The sequence below is a fragment of the Notechis scutatus genome, chromosome 3 (genome assembly GCF_049901735.1).
Source record: "Notechis scutatus isolate UNSWTSFEM ecotype Mainland chromosome 3, rNotScu1.2, whole genome shotgun sequence".
Taxonomy (NCBI): domain Eukaryota; kingdom Metazoa; phylum Chordata; class Lepidosauria; order Squamata; family Elapidae; genus Notechis; species Notechis scutatus.
This window is the reverse complement of record NC_142011.1, coordinates 151697711-151716984: the sequence shown is the minus strand read 5'-3', so window position 1 is coordinate 151716984 and position 19274 is coordinate 151697711. Positions and strand designations below refer to the sequence as shown.

General features: G+C 36.3%; 1 protein-coding gene across 1 annotated transcript in view; it reads left to right on the top strand.

Moving 5' to 3' along the window:
• Positions 1-19274, top strand: part of ZNF407 (zinc finger protein 407) — a 374450-nt gene that overhangs the window by 282541 nt on the left and 72635 nt on the right. The window lies entirely within an intron of this gene.

The following is a 19274-nucleotide window of genomic DNA, read 5'->3' as shown; positions in this document are numbered from 1 at the left end:
AGAGAAAGTATATTTCAGATCCCATCGTTTAAAGAATTTTGACTGGCAGAGTCCAGGAAGAGAGCCTTCTCTGCCATAGTTTCCATCCTCTGGAATACTGTCCCTCCAGAAATTAGGTGGGCCTCCACTCTCCTGGCCCTTTGGAAGGCTTTGGAGGCCTAGCTCTGCTAACTCTCATGGGGCACACAATGTGGCATGCAACCCCGGGGGTGGGTAGTACCGTGAAGGTGCTCCCCCCCCATCTTTTAACTTTTAATTTATACTCTTTGTCTTTGTTTGGCTTTCTTTTTACTAGTGTACCACATTTTTACATGCTTTTTATGCTTTAGCTCTAAACTGCTGAGTCACTCGGAGAGTGAATGCGCAGTATCTACATTAGATAGACAGATGATAGATGGATGGATGGATGGATGGATAGATAGAATTGTTCAATATTTTATGTATTTGATAGACTGCTACCATATGACCAGACTACTATATCTAATTGCATGGTTATTTTCTGAACTATTTTATTATCTCCTTTTAGAATAAAATTAATATAGTTTCATTCAAAATAAAATACAAGATAAATTTAGATTAAACTACACTTTGTTGGCAACCCTTCCACATGGCTCTTGGCTTCTGGGATCTAAAATTCATGGTTAGGTAAATCTGTTAATCTAATCATCACTTGAGTAAGTCAGGATTTTATCATTTCTAGTTTATTCTGAGTTAAAGCTATATCTTCATCCCAATTCTGGCTAACATATTCTTCTTAGCAAACCAATAAATTTGAAGAAACAATTTACTGAGTAGACCTTACTGAGATCACAGCTAATTTTAACCATATCTAAGTACTGTATGTCTTCTTTGCCTGCATAAGTCTCCAAAGGCAAGGTAGTCTATGATTACATCATCAAGATGGGACAAACAGTGATCCTATCAGTTGCGAACAGCTGCAATATTCATGAGTAGAATCCTGAAAGTTCAAGTAGTTAACTCTAAATAAAATTGTGATCTTTATCCTTCTTGACAGAAGCATTCATCAAATTATTAAGGGGCATGGGAAATGATTGCTAAAAGTTATTCTGTGATCTATTATGTGATTCTTATCAGAGTTCGACAGTGTTACCAAGTAGATTGAAGCTCTTGAATTTCAAGTGAAGATATAAAATTACATAACTTTAATAATTTATATTTTCCCCCTAAAATCATTTCTATTCCTACTAGCATTTGATACATGAAAATAATTATAAAGTTTTCTATCAAATTTCAATCTTTTCTGATAGTAATTTCACTGACAATTTTAAATTCAACATAAATTGCTAGATACCATGAACAATGATTTTCATTTATTTTTAACAGAAAACTGACAACTTAAAAATAATTAAGGAGCTTGTCATTGTTAGGGCTGATATTTGAAAGTTACATCTTGCTAAAGTAATAGAACTCTAAAGTTACTTGAACTCTATAAAACTACCATAGTATTTATTTTAAATGCTGGCATGGATTATATAAAGAAAATAGGAAGCAGTTTGGCTTCGAACAGATTCATTGTGGTAATAACCATTAGTATCAGTCTTTCAAGGGCATGTCATTATGATTGTCAGAAGTCTTTTTCCTCTCATATGCATAATAGAAGGGACGTGGTGGCTCAGTGGCTAAGACGCTGAGCTTGTCGATCAGAAAGGTTGGCAGTTCAGCAGTTCGAATCCATAGACCACATAACGGAGTGAGCTCCCATTACTTGTCCCAGCTTCTGCCAACCTAGCAGTTCAAAAGCATGTAAAAATGCAAGTAGAAAAATAGGGACCACTTTGGTGGGAAGGTAACAATGTTCCATGTGCCTTCGGTGTTTAGTCATGCCAGCCACATGACCATGGAAACGTCTTTGGACAGCCCTTCAGACAGGCTCTTCAACTTTGTAACAGAAATGAACACCGCCCCCTAGATCGGAAAATGACTAGCACATATGTGTGAGGGGAACCTTTACCTTATGCATAATAGTAGTTTTATTATGTGCTTGAAATAAAAACCTTACATACAGTAAATGTTTTCTAACTCTAAAGAAGGTTGCTAGCATGTAATCTCTATAGATTACCTTACCCATGTGTTCCCCATAAATTAAGGAGAAAAAAAATCTAATTATTTTCATCTTCATGTAAGAATCTCTTTTAAGTAGGCATTTCTGGTTTTGCACCTGGCAATTATATACCTGAGTTAGCCACCTGCAATATTCAACTTTTTAGCTAGAATATAGGGAGAAATTAATATAGGCATCCCATCACAGTATATTGCTTGGAATTTTGTTGACAGTCAAATAGCATATCAAGATTGAATTAGTTACTCCAACAGGCTTATTTATCATAGATATATAATTGAGAGAAGGGCACTGTGTAGGTGAAAGCTGGAAACAGCAAATATCTCAGTATGGCTTTGTGGGGTGTGGCTACTTCGTTTGGTGGAGGAGGTGAATGGCTGGAGTAACATAAATGCTTTCATAAAAAAATAATTTGTAATTGCAGTGCAGTGTTCAGTATAATGTGGTAAGTGTGTAGCTACCGAAATCCATCACTAGAATATATGGACTTATGCAGATAGACTGCTGCCTATTTATGCCTGCCACATTGGATTATAATAACATATATTACCATGCCTATAACCCACAAAATATCAGTAACCACATATCTAGCTGATGGTGTGACTGCTGCTCTAAGTGCACACTCTAAGAAATGAACTCAGTCAACCTTGTTTGTTAGTATGCATGCAATATCATTAAATCTGTTGCAAACCATTGAGAGATTTTAACAGCCTGTGGTATAAATTTTATAAACAAATAATAAAATTAACCGCTTTCTCCTTCCAACAAAAAATGCATGCAATAACTATACTACTCATTTCAGATATAGCCTAAATGGATATTGTTCAACTAAAAAGATTTCTGGCTATAGCAGGACCAAGAAAGCAGAAGTTTCGTGGGTCCCGAATATCTATTTTGTAGTCCTGGAATTCAAAGTTGCCAAAATAGATAGTAAGATTTTCTGCCATCAGAGGTGGGGAATACATTAAAAATAACAGTATGTGGTTAAGAGCTGTGACCAATCAGTCAATTTAAAAAATAAAAAACATGTATTCTTAACCATTAAAATAGAAATTAGAAAATTCTAACCCAGCCCATATTGGGGCAACTTCAACCTGCCTATTTTGCACGTCAACCTACTTTAAAATATCCAGAGCAGCCTCAGCTCATCAACAGTTTTCTACCTTGAGTATGAGTCTTGTCTCTCTACCAGTGATGGGCTGCTGCTGGTTCGGACCAGTTCAGGAGAACCGGTAGTTCTAATGATCAGCTGGCCCTGCCCACCTGTGCCTGCCCTATCCTGTCCTTTATTTCCTGCTTTCTAGCTCATCTCAATCTTACAGCACAGCTGATTTTCACCCCCTTGCTGTTCTACTTACCGTTGCTGACTTGGAAGGTAAGCAGCTGAACTTCTAAATGCTCCATTTTCAATGCAAGTGGCTTAGGCATGCACGCACACACCAAACTGGTTGTTAAACCAGTTGCAGCCCATCTTTGCTCTCTACTATGATCCAAAAGTTTGAATTAAGAAGTGTGTGTATGTGTCTGTGTGTATATGAGAGAGAGGGAGAGAGAAGGAGAAGGAGGTATGTAAGTAAGAAGGGACTGCTACAATACACTGTGTATGTATTGGCTCTAATCTTCATTCTGCAATGATGTATTGTCTGAGAGAGAGAGGAAGAGAGTCTAGACTAGACTAGACTAGGCAGATCCTACTGGAACCCATTTTGTAGGAAAACCTGTCAGTATGGAACTTATTTCTGTAATTAAAATGGCCTCTGAAATGGTCATTTAAGAGAAGAAGTTGACATTCATTGTTAAAATTAAGGTATATGACATTTATGGAAGCCTTATTTGTTGCTGATTTTCCCGTAAAAGATTTTGAGATTAAATGATGTCTCTTGTAAATTTTCCTCATTATGAACTATTGAGAGTTTACAGTAAGCTTATAACATGTTCATTAAGCTTAAACTCTTATTCAAAATAACAAAATAAAAATGTATAAAACATACGTATGCATATATTTGGGGCACTAATAATAACACTGAATAGGGAAATTAGTATAATCCAATACCAACATCAACACCAAACCTTTAACAATACAAATAATGTATCTCAGTTTTTTTGTATGTCAGTTGATGGAATTAATTCTCCCTCCCATTGCAAGTTCAACCCCTGCTAAATAGATTTGGGGGAAGACTGTGGGTGGAATGCAAGGGGTAACTCCCTTTTTATGTGTGAGCTACAGAAATAATTGAAAAGTATTTGAAAATATTCAACAAGAATTACAAGCAAGATCACAAATCAATATTTTAGTAGAAATGATTTAATATCTTGACATACAGTTTGAAGGAATCATACAGCAATAAATCTGAAAATAGTATAATAATATAACTGGTGCTGTTATCTTTATGCATCCATTTCCAGCTTTTAGAATTTAAAGTATATAATTTTAATGCTTCTGCTACAGCTTTTTGGGTGGATGAACTTATTAGATTAAGTCATGTTGAAGCTACTACTTGTTTGGAATAGGGCTTGGTAATTTGCAATCTCTTACATGCATCAAAACTGCAACTCAATATTTCTAGGATGTTATGTCACCTGCAGAAATGCAAAAACAATAAAAACATTGTATGTAGAATTGACTTTCTTGATAAACCACTTTTATTTTTCATGTTGCAAGTACTTCTTAAAAGTGAGCCATCAATGATTGTACAAATCTCAGAATCAGGGGCAAATGGCTTGAATACTGGAATGAGGATGAGAATGAAATTAGAATGAAATTCATTGTTCTGCATTGTTTGATGCTCATTCCTTTTGTCTGAGTAAAATACGATAAGGAAAAAAGTGCTTGATATGCATAATTCAAAGAGACTGCAGAGTTCCGTCTATCATGTCCCCAAAGTTGCCAAGCCTTAAATGTGTCCTGAAAAATGTGTAAAATTGAAAACGAAACAAATTTATTTTTTTCCATGCATCTGTGGCTTAATAGAGCATTGAAATAGCCGGGCAACATGCCAGTTAGTCATCCCTGAGTTATTCATCAGAAAGCCATTTCAGTGTGAGACCTCTGCTAAATATACCTGATCATGATATACAGTAAGGGGGAAATACTAGCTTTGCTCAAAATATGTGTGAACCTAAATCTATGTCTACATTAATTTTAAAAGCAAGTGTTTAAAACCATTTTAGCTTCAACAACACAATTCCTGGAATTATTATAACATAGATTCCAAAACAAGAGCAGCATATTTCAAAGTAACATTTATCAATATTGCACTTCAAATCCAAAAGGAATATTGGTGGCCAGAAATGCTTACTTAATTACCACCTATAATTTTAGGGGGTCATTAATAGATAGCTCTCAATCACTTTGTGCTCTTAGTTTTTGCCTCATTTTAAAATTTATCACTAGATATGACCTTTCTTAAATGGTACACTCTACATCCCACTGATGACTCTTCGAAGGATAGTGATGGCAGAATGTATTTAGGTTAGAAATTTAATCATACATTTTGCTATGTAACAGATTGACAAAAGAAAAGAATATCCTGCAGATTTTCCTTGCTCTAATACATATATGAAAGAATGAGAATTACCTAGGTTACAGAATTCCCATTGCAAATCATTTGTGTAAACTATTGGTTGACATTATTGTAATCTGTATGTTTTTTATAATGGCCTGAAAACTTTAACTGGTCCAAAAATAAGGACATATTTAGGCACTCACCAGACAGGTAATGAGAGTTGGCTAATAAAATAATATTGTAATGTGCATTAGTTGTCAGTCCATTTCCCAGACCAGTTAATTCTGCTCCTTTTTACCTTTAGGACAGGTTACCACCATCTATGTAGGTCCTAAGATCATCATTCAGAGCCTCTATAAACCACTCTATAAAGCCTTAGTAAGACCACACCTAGAGAACTGCATCCAGTTTTGGTCACCACATTATAAAAAAGATGTTGAGACTCTAGAAAAAGTACAGAAAAGAGCGACCAAGATGATTAGGGGACTGGAGGCTAAAACATACAACGAACGGTTGCAGGAACTAGGCTTGGCTAGTCTAGTAAAGAGAAGGACCTGGGGAGACATGATAGCGGCCTTCCAATATTTGAGGGGCTGCCACAGAGAGGAGGGGGTCAAGCTATTTTCTAAAGCTCCTGTAGGCCAGACAAGGAATAATGGATGGAAACTGAACAAGGAGAGATTTAACCTGGAAACAAGGAGAAACTTTCTGACAGTGAGAACAATCAACCAATGGAACAGCTTGCCCTCAGAAGTTGTGGGAGCGCCATCACTTGAGACTTTCAAGAAGAGATTGGACTGCCATTTATCAGAAATGGTGTAGGGTCTCCTGCTTGGGCGGGGGGTTGGACTAGATGACCTACAAGCTCCCTTCCAACTCTGATTATCTGTATCTGTATCTATTCTCTGCCAGATGTGGCCAAATTTGTAACTGAAAATGTGAAGCTTTTTTCACACACTGTCCATTGAAAATCTGGCAGTGCTCTTAAATCATTGTTTTTTGTTGTGCCCCTGAAGAACTTCTTTTAAAAGAATCCTAGATAATCTTGGAATATTTTGGAAATTTTAGATCTTTGCTTTTTTTTTTATGCTGCTACTTTTAATGTTTTTAAATACAGCATTATTTTGATCTCTGCTGTTTTTAATGTGTGTGGTTTATTATTAGTGTTCATTTTCTGTTTTTAATTTATCTGTACATGATGAAGAAAGTGTCAGTTATCAGGCAGGAAGACTTACTATCTGTGAACCTTTGTGTGTATGTGTTTTTTTTTTAAGTAGCTATAAATTTGTTAAGGATTTAAACATGTACATCCAGACATGAATTGCATACTGTTTTAGAGATTGTCATGGGTCATATAATATTGTTGAAGCCACCTCTCTGGATTCATTATTCCCCGTGTTTCATACTTAACTCTGTTGTCTATTTCCCCTTTATTCTTCTAGTTGTTAACTGGGAAGGATCTGTGAGAATATTTCATTATATGAGCATAAAACATAGCATTACCACTTATATCTTGGCCCATCCTCTTTAAAAACTGTTTTGACCAGTGGTTGCCAACCAGTGGGCCGGGGACCACTGGTGGTCCGCGAGAAAATTTTGATGGTCCGCAGAGAAATGTCACCCACAAAGCACCCCACAAAGCAATTAATCCAGGCTGCGTGAGAACACAAGGTTTGCGTCGTTTGCATTGCGAACACAAGGTAGTGAGGAGAGGGGGAAAGGGTGGAGGAGAAAACTTGCTCCACTCACTCCATGCGCCTCGCCTGGCCACCAGGCTGCTTCTTTCCACTTCTTTCTTCTTTTGCTTTTGGCTGCATGCAAGGAAAGCAGCAAAAGTCTTTGTCTCCCCAAACTCCACCAGAAACGAGTCTTTGGAACCTTGCAAGGCATCCTGCTCCAAGAGGCTGCACTGGAGCAACAAGTCTCACAAAGACTCATTTCTGGCGGAGTTTAGGGGAGACTTCTGCTGCTTTCCTTTCATGAAGCCAAAAGTTTCTCTCCCCCCCCGCCCCGCGAGAACAGAACTGGAGTTGGTTTCCTGCGATCCCAAATAAAGAATGATTGATCGGTAGGAAAACGGGGTGGGGAATTTTCCTGCAGACTTTTTGGGAGATTTTCCCAGGGTCTCTGGTCCATGGGATTTAAAATTATGAGTTTGGTGGTCCCTGAGGTCCAAAAGGTTGGCGACATCTGGTTTTGACCACTGTCACTAGGGATTTATGCATTTATTTAATGATTATGTTTGTGATTCTAGTATTGCATTTGGGCAAAAAGGCACTCGGGTTAGTTGTCATTATGCAGCATTGGTAACTTGATGGAAGTAAAAAAAAAGACCATGACTTCAATTCAGAAAGCTCAGTGCCCCTGCTGCAAAACTAGAAATTGCTGAGGAAACCTTGCCAAATGTCAAATGTGAAAAGGCCTTGTTAAAAGGGAAGTGATTAGTTAATTGTACCCTAGAAAAATAGAAAATGCAACTTGAAAACCGTGCCATCCCAAAGTAGAGAATATTGCAATGTTCTAAGGAAAAATTTGATTGTTCCTGACACTGACCAACAGAATGAGCAGTTTTATTGGGATAATAATAGTATAAGAGTAGTTACTGAAAGAAATATACAATTGTAAACTTGTTCTATTCTTCAATCAAATTTCAGAGAATATGTTAATTAAGCTTTTAGTGTCCTTGAGTTTAGCCTTGACTGACATAACATCATGCTTCTTAAAGCTGTTACCTATTTCCCTATAGATCGTTCTGTGTCCAATGTGGATTTTTCCAAATGAAATTTAAATATAATTTAATGGTGAAGCTTTAATATTTACAATTGGTTCTTTCTTATTTATTATTTCTTAGTGCTGGAATTGCATAAGATTAAATAAGGAGATTCTACAATGTTCAGTAATTTGCAATCTTTTTTCATATCATAGTTCTCTAATCTTGCTTTTGCTTTTGAAAAAAAAAAAGAGCCATTCATTCAGATTCTGCGCTTCAGTGTTCAACCATTTATGCCGTCTGTGATAAGGGAAGTACGTATCGTATACCTCGCAGTCATGTAACTTGTTTTTACAGAAATAATGGGAGAAAATAGCAAATAAAAGAGTTCTTAAAATTGCTCAAGAATCCTTGGTTTAAAACTTGACAGAAGCTATATTTGGTCCATTGCTCAAAAACAACCTAGTACGTCTTGTGGCATCTGAAAGACCAAACATTTCTTATGGCATAAGATTTTGCAGTATTCCCAGGGTTTGAAAGACATATAGCATTTTTATATTATATTTTAGGTTATGCTTGAGGATTCAGAAGCTGAGATCGTGTTTCTTATCTTTCTCTCTGTTGTACAAGGAGCAAGTGAGATTACAAAAAATCTCACTAGTTCAGATGCTGAATTCCTGGTTTTAGAATTAGTAACATCAGATATGCAGTCTCCCATCTCTTTTCTTATTTCTTCCTTTTTCCAGTATTTACATATCTTGACAAAATTAAATTATAGTTAGCCACTGCTTTCAAAATTTGTTGCCAATGTTTTAAAAACCTGGGTAGTAAACTGACATAAATTGCTGTTGTCCATTAAGGATATAATGGCTGCAGGGATCAACATTTTCTTCTTATTTCTGAACTGTGAAAAGATGACCAGAAACTGGCAGGGAATAGAGTTGGTTTCCTATCAGCAAATAACCCACCTACAGATGTGTGAAATTGGGACTAAGTCAAGTTTATCAGCACAGTGGTACATTTTTTTTTTATTACAAATAAGAAGTTCATCAAAAAAGAAGGGAACAGGGATGAAGATAGAAAACCAGGAATTTGATATTGGAAAGAAGTGATTTGATGTTGAATTTGATATTGGAAATAAGTTCCAAACAACCTCTGTTCTTCCATTTGCCTTTCATGAAAATGTGATTTGTCATTTTTAACCAATGGTATCTACTCAATCAGTTTCTTTCCCTCAGAAGTGAGAGGAGGAATATATAGATGATACTTCCATGAAATCAAATATGGTCATTAAGTGCATAAGAACTTAGTTCCCTGGTTCATTTTTTCTTCTTCCTAGCATTCTTTTCCAAGTACAGGATCATCTATTCTGTTCTGTTCTATTCTATTCTATTCTATTCTATTCTATTCTATTCTATTCTATTCTATTCTATTCTATTCTATTCTATTCTATTCTATTCTATTCTATTCCTTTTTCCTACTGATCTCATTAGTTGCAACAAGAATTCCCTGACCAGTTTATTGCCAGAGCCTGATGTTGGTTCAGAGAGTGACTGGTCCAAAGTCACCCAGCCAGTTCTACAAACTACCATATTTTTCGGACTATAAGATGCACTCCCCCCCCAAAAAAAAAGTGGGTGGAAATGTCTGTGCATCTTATAGAGCAAATGTTGCTGAAGCCCCGCCTACCCATCAGCCCCCACCCTTCAGCCTCTGCCTCCCAGCAATTTGCCTCCCTGCAGCAAAAAGCAAACTGCTAGTCAGCTTCAGCACAACCTGATTTAGCACAAGTACTGATTGGTGGTTGGATGTGCCTCCTGGAATAAACAATCAGCTGTTCCAGGCTGCGGGGATTGCTGCTGCCCATCGGCAGCGTTGCCACCTATTGGCGCTGCCACCTATCATTGCCTCTGCGTGTCCCATTTTCAGCCTCTGCACGTCTCATTTTCAGCTTCCACACACCCCATTTTTGGCCTCTGCACATTCCGTTTTTGGCCCGTTCCAGGCAGCAGGGGTAGGCAGAGGCAGGTTTTTTTTTTTCTTGTTTTCTTCCCCAAAAGCTAGATGCATCTTATAGTCCAAAAAAATACGGTATATAAGGGGCAAAATAATAGGATGAAAGAATTTTTTCCATATCCATTAACTCAGGATGGGAGAACATTGCATTCATTACATTTTCACTTTGGATTCATTAATTTGTAGTAATTTTTCAATACTAATAATTTGTCCCTGGTTATTACTACCATGTTTCTCATATAATAAGGCTGGGTCTTTTTTTTTTTTTTGAGCCGCGAAAAAATGGCTAGGCCGTCTTTTCGGGGGTGACTTAATTCCCCCCCCCCTTGCATCTTCGGGCGGGCGGCGATGGCTTGGATGTTGACCTCGGCGTTGGTGGGGCACTTCGTATTGGGGTCAACGCAGGCAGCACCATATCTGGGTGTGTAACAAAAGTACTTCCTAATGGCAAGCCCCCCCACCATTCCCCCCATTTCACATGTTTTAATATAGGCCTTAATTTGGGGGGAGGGGCTTAATTTCATTTCATGCCTATAAAACATGCTGGGACTTCCTATTGGGGGAGGCCGTATTGTTGGAGAAATAGAGTATAATGCTAAAAAGAGAGACCTTGTTAGATTTAAGAAATGAAAAGGTCTTTGAAAATCAGCCATCTTTCGTTCTAAAGAATGAATTAAATAAAGAAGTGGATAAAATTCCCACACCTCTGTTTGAATAAATTACAGCAATTACTGTATGTATAAAAAGGACCACAGAAATAAAATAAGAACTGTATCTGTGACAGCTCTTCAAAGTTGACCAGAGTGCTTCTTCAGAATACTTTCCCTGTTTCCTGGGCTCAAGGCATGTCTGAATATCTATCTCTGAATAATTTCTCCAAGGTCAACTCTGTAACTTCCTACAATCTGTCACGTAAGGAACATAATAGAAAACAACTTCAGAATGTGATTGATTTTTACCACAAATGGTCAAATAGCTACTACAGTAAAAAGAAAGCAATCAAATCTTCATTCATCTTACAGTTGAAATTTGCCAAAAAAAGATTTAGAATTGGCTTCTCTAGTTTAGTTGGGAGATTCTTATCAAATTGGGTATTTTTCTCAATACTTAATATGATAAAAATATTTCAGATTTCCTCCGGTATTCAAAAGATATTCCCATGATTATAAAATCGGTTAGGTATAACTTTCATTTTTTTTTTTTTTTACAAAAGTGAGTTAAGATCAAAAGCAGCTATGTTACGGCTGCTGTAATTCTGATTACACTAAGTATACCTCTGTTTTGAAAGAAACCATTCCTTGAATCAGCATGAAGCATGTTAGAGAATTTGTAGGTAGGAATTTGTTCTGGAACTTTATATCTTGCTATATAAAAGAAAAGAAAATCTGGTTAGATTTTTTAAAATAAAACAGTGCTGTTTCTCCAGTTACAGGAGAAACATTGAATATAGAACTTTGTAATGCACTGGTTTTTTGTTGCTGTTGTTTTCATTCTACAATACATGGTGAGAAACTTAAAAGTCAGTAGTAGTTTTGGGATTGAAAAGATAGTTAATCTACATTGATGTTTAAGTTTATTATAGATAGTTCATTGAAAAATACTATTTTTATCACTGTTTTATCACCTTGATTGTAACTGATAAAGTATCTGTACAGAAAATGACAGAAAAAGTTAATATTAATTGATTTTATTGGTGCTATAATCAGTGTACTATCAAAGATGCATAGGAACCAGTAATAAAATCTGTAATAAAATCTGTAAAATTGCAAGTATCCTGTTAGTTTCTTCTAAAATCTTTCTTTTATTTTTCCTTGTGTTTTTGCCCTTAAAAATAGCAGGTATTTAAGGTAAAACAGATTTTATATATACATTTCTAAAATTCATAATGATAATGATAAAAGCATAATGATCTGTCATGTATTATTAGTGTTAAGTGTATTATTAAATTACTGTATCTTCATTTGGGGAATAAGAAGAATCAAGAATTAGTTGTCTGTATAATTTATTAATATTGTCATTTAAATATCCACATATTCAACAGTTTTAAATCTTGAATTTTAAACAGCTAGATAAGCTAAAATAAAGAAGTACAGCTTCCTAAATGCTAAAAGTTGGTAAAATATTTTTAGAAAATCCTTTCTTAAAAGGGAGACAATTGATATGTCCTTCCTGTTTCCCAGGCCTTTTCAATTTTCATTTATTTATTTATTAAATTTATATGCTGCCCAACTTGCAGTTTGAGACAGTTCTGAGCGGCTTTAATCTTAATTTAGAGGCAACTCAGTCAGTTCAGGCTAATACTTACAAGAGACATGAGAAGAAAAATTGTTGAGGTTAACATTTGCAGAATTTTTCTGTTTCAGGCAAATTTGACAGTTTTAAAGTGTTAACGATTGCACAGCATTGTTTCCAATATATCAGTGCAACTATTTCTCCACACATCAGAGCTTTTACTTTCTTTGTACCATTTGAATGTTATTAAATAGGCGATGGTTAACTTTTTTTCACATCAAGTAATATGTCCCAAATACTTGTCCAGAATATGCAGTAGATATTGAGATAAAAATGCTAATTGAAATAATATTCATTTTGAAAGGAAACATTTTCCAGAAGATTTTTTACTTCAAAATTTTGCACAAAGCCCCACAATTCTAGTTCTTAATTTTGAGTTTACAAAGAACTGAAACTGTGCTGTGCAGAATAGCTAGCTAGATCAGCGGTCCCCACCTTTCTGGTTTCATGGACCGGCGGGGGAGGGATAGTTTTATGTTTGCAACCAAATTCTGTGCATGTGCAAATAGATCTTTGCATGCTCACCCGCTTCTTGTGCGGCACAGCTAATAGTCCATAAACTGGAAGCTTGGGACTCCTGAGCTAGATCGTATGTAAATACAATATTGTTTGTGGAATCCATTGAAGGATGAAACTTTCTTCATTAAATGTTATGGGTTATAATTTGCCATAACGGTCCAGTTGAAACAGGAAGGGAGGGAGGGAGGGGGAAGAGAGAGAGAGAGAGAGAGAGAGAGAGAGAGAGAGAGAGAGAGAGAGCGCAACTGACTCAAAATCACCCGGTTGGCTTCTGTGCCTAAGGAAAGTTGTGCATGCTCTCTGTTTCTTTTTCTCTCCCGCTCCCCATGTTTTATATTGAAGCAAACATCAGTCATGAATAAACTGCAGTGTATAATCATAGGCATAATTATCAGCAATTAATTTGTGGTCTGCAACTCCTTTCAAGCAGAATCTTCCTGTTATTGCCAGCTGGAATTAAAAATGCCCTCACTTAGGCCATGATCTTTTTTGAAAGAAACTCTAATTCTCTCCATCCCTCAGTGACCTATCATTTATTTCATTGGAGGAAATTACTGTTATGTGCATATCATTTTGTGATTAATGTGTTCCTTCTTTCGAAATGAATGAAAGATGATATGAGAATTTGCTGATCTCATGCAGCATTCAGATATCTGAACAATTGCAATAGAAAACACCTATGTGGATCAAACAGATGCAAACAATAAGTTTTGGGGGATATCAGTTCATATCCAAGAAACACTAACCTCTGTTTGTAAACTGCTATGCATACTATTTTTCTAGAATTTAAGGCACTCCAAAAACCAAATCAAAGCCCACCCAAACCTTGTTATTTTCCTACATATGTGTTAGAAAATATATTTTAATTACCTACTTTCAGTTATTCTGATTTGTCATTCATTGGAAATGGTTGTTTGCAGATATAGTCTATGAGGATATGTATTAGTTTAGAAGCTGATTTGCATTCCGACATTTGGAAAGCAACTTAAAATCTGTAAATGAAAGTGCAAGGAGTTAAATTGTTGTAAAATAATCCCAAAAGTGATGTTAATGTTTGCTAAAACCTTGGGGGGGACAGATATTAAACAAAAGTAGTGATTTCTTAAAGTGGGGGTGGGTTTTCTCTTGTTAGTTTGTTTAATCCCAAAAGTCCTTTGTACATATAAATAAATAATTTATATATTATATATAAAAATTTCCTTATCTAAACTATAAAATAAATAAAAAGGTCAGGAACAAAATCAAAGGAAAACAGAATGAAATCTTAGAGATATGTAAACAACATTATGTAGAGCAGGGGCCTCCAAACTTGATTATTTGTGGACTTCAACTCCCAGAATTCCCCAGCCAGACACCTGTTGTAGGAGGATTGCCAGCTAGGCTAAAGGTAGAAGTCAAGCAAGGGCTGAGCTTAGAGTCAATATGCTGCCGTAAAAGACATGAGACCTCAGCATTAGCTGTTCAGCACAAGACCTCCCAAAATCCACGAAGACTTATTTGGCAGCTTAGGTTATTCTTGTAACATAGTTGGTAAACAATAAAATTTCAGCCTGAGGCTGTTCACAAGTAAATTTAATGTAGATACTGCATCTAATGTACTAAATCAGGGGTCCCCAACCACCGGTCCGCGGACCGGTACCGGGCCGCGGAACAAGTCCTACAGGGCCGCTGGCTAGCTGGGCGCCGCCATCTTTTTTTGATGAAAAAGTGCTTCCGGTGAGCTTTTCTGGGTAGAAAGCTCACGGAAGCACGTTCATTTGCTCGGTGAGCTTTCCGGTAGAAAGCCATTTCCCAGAAAAGCTCACGATGCGCCGCATCTTTTGATGAAAAGTGCTTCCGGTGGAAGCACTTTTTCATCAAAAAAGATGGCGGCGCCCAGCTGATGCCGGTACCGGGCCGCGGCGCCCAGCTGATGCCGGTACCGGGCCGCGGCGTAAAAAAGGTTGGGGATCACTGTACTAAATGATAAACAGTGATCCGATTTGAATCAGGTTATTTGTAGGACATTTATTTGTTGTATTGTTTGTTGTAGAATTCAAACATGGGCTAATTTCTAACACTTCTAAATTATTAGCCTTTATAATCCTACATAAAAATAAAAACCACAGTATCGTATGTGACATAGTGTGGTGTGATGCGATGTAGTATGGTTTTGCAGTGAATAAATTATTTATGTCTGTGGATTTAATGTGTTCTCTCTAGTGTACAATTATCTCCATGTTCACATCAATAGACCAGAAAATTATTCAAAAATATCAAAAATATTTTAAAAAGTTATAGCCCTATTAATAAATAAATATATATAAATGTTAAAGTAAATATTTGATAAAAGCAAGTTTAATACAATAGCTTAATTAACAATCAAGTTTCTAAACTTTTTGGGATGTTATTATTATAATTAAATAAATTATATTTATTTCATAACTTCTCAATCATGCCACAATACATTTAGTTCATAACTTCTCTTACAAACACAAGTTTGTAACTTTTACAAAAAAAAAGTTTTAAAAGATCTACCAGAACACATTTGTCTACAGACTTAGAAATATTATTAAAAATATGTAGCTCTTTCCTTCCTCAAAATTTTATATTATGTAGTTCATTTTTTTCTTCTGTTCAGTCATGTCCCATTCTCAGAAACTGCCTGGACAAATCCCTATAATTTTCTTGGAAAGGCTTTCAAGAAATGGTCTGAATCTCCTTCTTAGAGTTGAGAGAAGGTGACTGGCCAAGGTCATACTGCTGACTTTGTCTCTAGAACTTAACAGTCTCCCAATTTCTAGCTTTGTGCCTTAACCACTACACCAGATTGGCTATTGTTTTCATAACAATAAGAGGCTCTTGTGGCGCAGTGGTTAAAATGAAGTATTGCAGTCTGGAGTTCGATCTCCATGGGGCTCAAGGTTGACTCAGCTTTCCACCCTTCCAAGGTCACTAAAATGAGGAGCCATATTGTTGGGGGCAACATGCAAACAAAGCTTCTATATTGTAAACCACCCAGAGTGTTTTATAAAGCACTATGGGGCGGTATATAAGCCTAAATGATATCGATATTACTATCAATATGAACAAAATTGTTATCTCTATATATTTTAAATGCACTTTCTTCACATAATCATTGGAAAAGGTGATATTGTGTGTGTGTGTGTGTGTATTGCTTTCTATTACTTTTTACAAATAACTCAAGAGAAGCAAACATATCCAATATGCCTTCCCCCTCCTGTTTTCCCCACAACAACCCTGAGAGAGAGTCGCTGACCCAAAGTCACAAGCCATCTTTCATGGCTAAGGTAGGACTAGAACTCACAGTCTCCCATTTTCTAGCCTGGACCAAATCTGATCCAACCGTAACATTTTCATTTGAAATCAGTATTATAGTGTAAAACTATACTAGCAGCTAGGCAACTTTCTGCATATTAATGCAGAAAACATATCTGAGTGAAGAAGAATAGCAGAGGAAGCTTCATAGGTACATTGCAAGTTTTGGTTTGTTATCTGCTTCTTTCTAATCTGCTGTGCAAAATTTGCTAGATAATGTCGAGACTGAAAACTAGTATTGACTTCATAAAGAATTAGACCTGATAAGACCTTCCTAGAGCAAGCGCTACTATTAGTGTGATTATCTGTTGGGCAGTTAACAATTGTAGAAAATTATCTACCTAGTTATTTTAGTGGGCTATGCGTTAAGGGGATACAAAAGTGGTCCATATTAGGTTTTAACTTTCTTATGATGCAGAACTCCTCTAGACTGATAACCATAATGACATAATGCAAAAGAGGGCATCATCATATAGTTGCAGAAACATACCTGAGCACTAAAATTAACATAGAATTTACTGTGGTTTTCTTCACCCTAAATCTTTCAATTCACTTTCATTTAGATAATAATAACAACAACAAATTGTTACAAGAAATGAGTTGATTCCACAACATATTCCAGTAATGTAATCAAAATCAGGGTATCTTTTTTTATACGTTTTTCTCAATTATGACTACCTCTATTATTTTCCTTATTCTGCTTTTAGAATATCTATTGCACACTAAAGTTGTTATGGGTTTATTTTATTATATATATTTCTGATCATTTGTACCAACATTCACTTTTTCATAATTCAGCTTGCCTCATATTCAGGGGTGGGATTATACCAGTTCGCACCTATTTGCTAGAACCGGTTGTTAACATTCTAAGCAGTTCGGAGAACCGGTTGTTAGAAGAAATTACTGGCCTAATCCTGCAAGGAAGGCAGGAAGGAAACATTCTGGTGTCGCTTACAGAAACTGCCTCTCCGTTGACCTTTATTACATTCTTGGCAAGACTAGACTTCCTGTCTCAGGAACATCTCTGGAGTTTTTTCCCCCTCCTTTGTTGGTACTTTGCTTGTGTGGAGTGACCATTTAAAGTTACAATGCCACTGAAAAAAGTGATTTATGACCATTTTTCACACTTACAACTGTTGCAGCATCCCCACAGTCATGAGAGGCCAGGCAAGGAGATGCGTGCCTCGATGTGAGTGATATTGAGTTGGCCACACCCAGCCAATAACATGACTACTAAGCCATGTCTGCCCAGTCACATGACCACCAAGCCACGCCCACACCTAAGCCACACCCACAGAACCGGTTGTTAAAATGTTTGAATCCCACCCCTGCTCATATTATCTTTCAATAAAATGCTACTATTTTGTGTGATATTCACTTTTTTGTATTCTTTTTCCAAATGTGAGAACATACTATTCCCAACAACTGCTGAATCTAAGAAAACACCCGCCAAATTTAGAGGACAAATATGAATTCTGTTCAAATTGATTCCCTGAATCATTTTCAAATTTGAGTTAAGACATTGATGGACATGATTAGCATTCTACAACTTTACTTGGAGAAAAAATATTTTCTCCATAATGTATATAGCCTAAAATTACAATCATCACTGAACAAATGAAATCTTGTTTTTCTTGCCATTTTAAATGGCAAGTCTTTGGGGCCTAATAAGATGATAATACAGAGTATCTATTTTAATAAGTAACATACAGAATAAAAATAATGTCTTGTAACAATATGTTTTGATATGTTTTGAGGATCACTCTCTGGATGAATGGAGCCAGAACCCTTTTAAAAATAGGAAGGTTTCCTCTTTTACACTACTGTGTATCATCTAATATAGGTTATTTTGTTGACTAATTGCCAGTGAATTTTTATTTATGCTTTTTAATTAACCATTACATATTAAATAACTCACATAAATTTACCATCTGCTCTGGGAGGAAACTCCACTTGTAATGTTTCAGCATGGAGAGAAATGACAATAATATCATTCATGTAGCCCCACACAACATTTTTTTCCACACTATTGTGTTCACCATTTTTATCACTTTTACAAAAGGGATGCCTTGTTTAGCCTTCTCTACTTTATGGCTGGTTTTTACAGAGCACATTTTTCCCTAACAGTAACCATCAGCAGGTCGTTCTCTGATGTCTCATGGTATAATGTAGCTAAGGATTGCTTAATTCATATATATATATATATATAATGGCTAATAATGAAATCACTTCAAATTACATTGTCTTTCATTCCTGTGACACCATTTGCACAGTGAGTAAAGTATTTAATTACCTTTCCAAAGGATTTAGAATTGGGAGAGGCAAATAAGAAGATGAACCAAAAGTAGCCGTCCTTCCTCATTCTAAATCTTTTTTGAAAAAATGATGGCAAATACAAACCATCCTCTCTTAATATTAGAGAACATGCTTGTCACTGATTTCCACGCCTATGGAAAATACCAAAGTCCAGCCACAGCAGGTTGATTGCACACTTGTTACCTGTAATTCAATACAGTACTGCCCTGTTTACAACCTCTAGCTTTTCTGTGCTGTCAGTTAGGGTAATCAACACAAAGAGCAAGAGCCTTTGGAACTAAACAAACAATGAGAGAAAAACATTCAAGCCTGCCAGTAATCCTTCACAGGTAATTTAACAGCTTTTGACTACAAGGCATCAGATGTTGTAGATGTCTGCCGAGTATGAAATCTGACATTCTGTCTTGCCATGTTCTGCCAGTAGAATGTTCATAATCTCTTGCTGAGGTTCACCACAGCCCCTTCAGTGTGTTGTGCTTTCACACTGAACTTAAATGGTTTTATTATGACAGACATC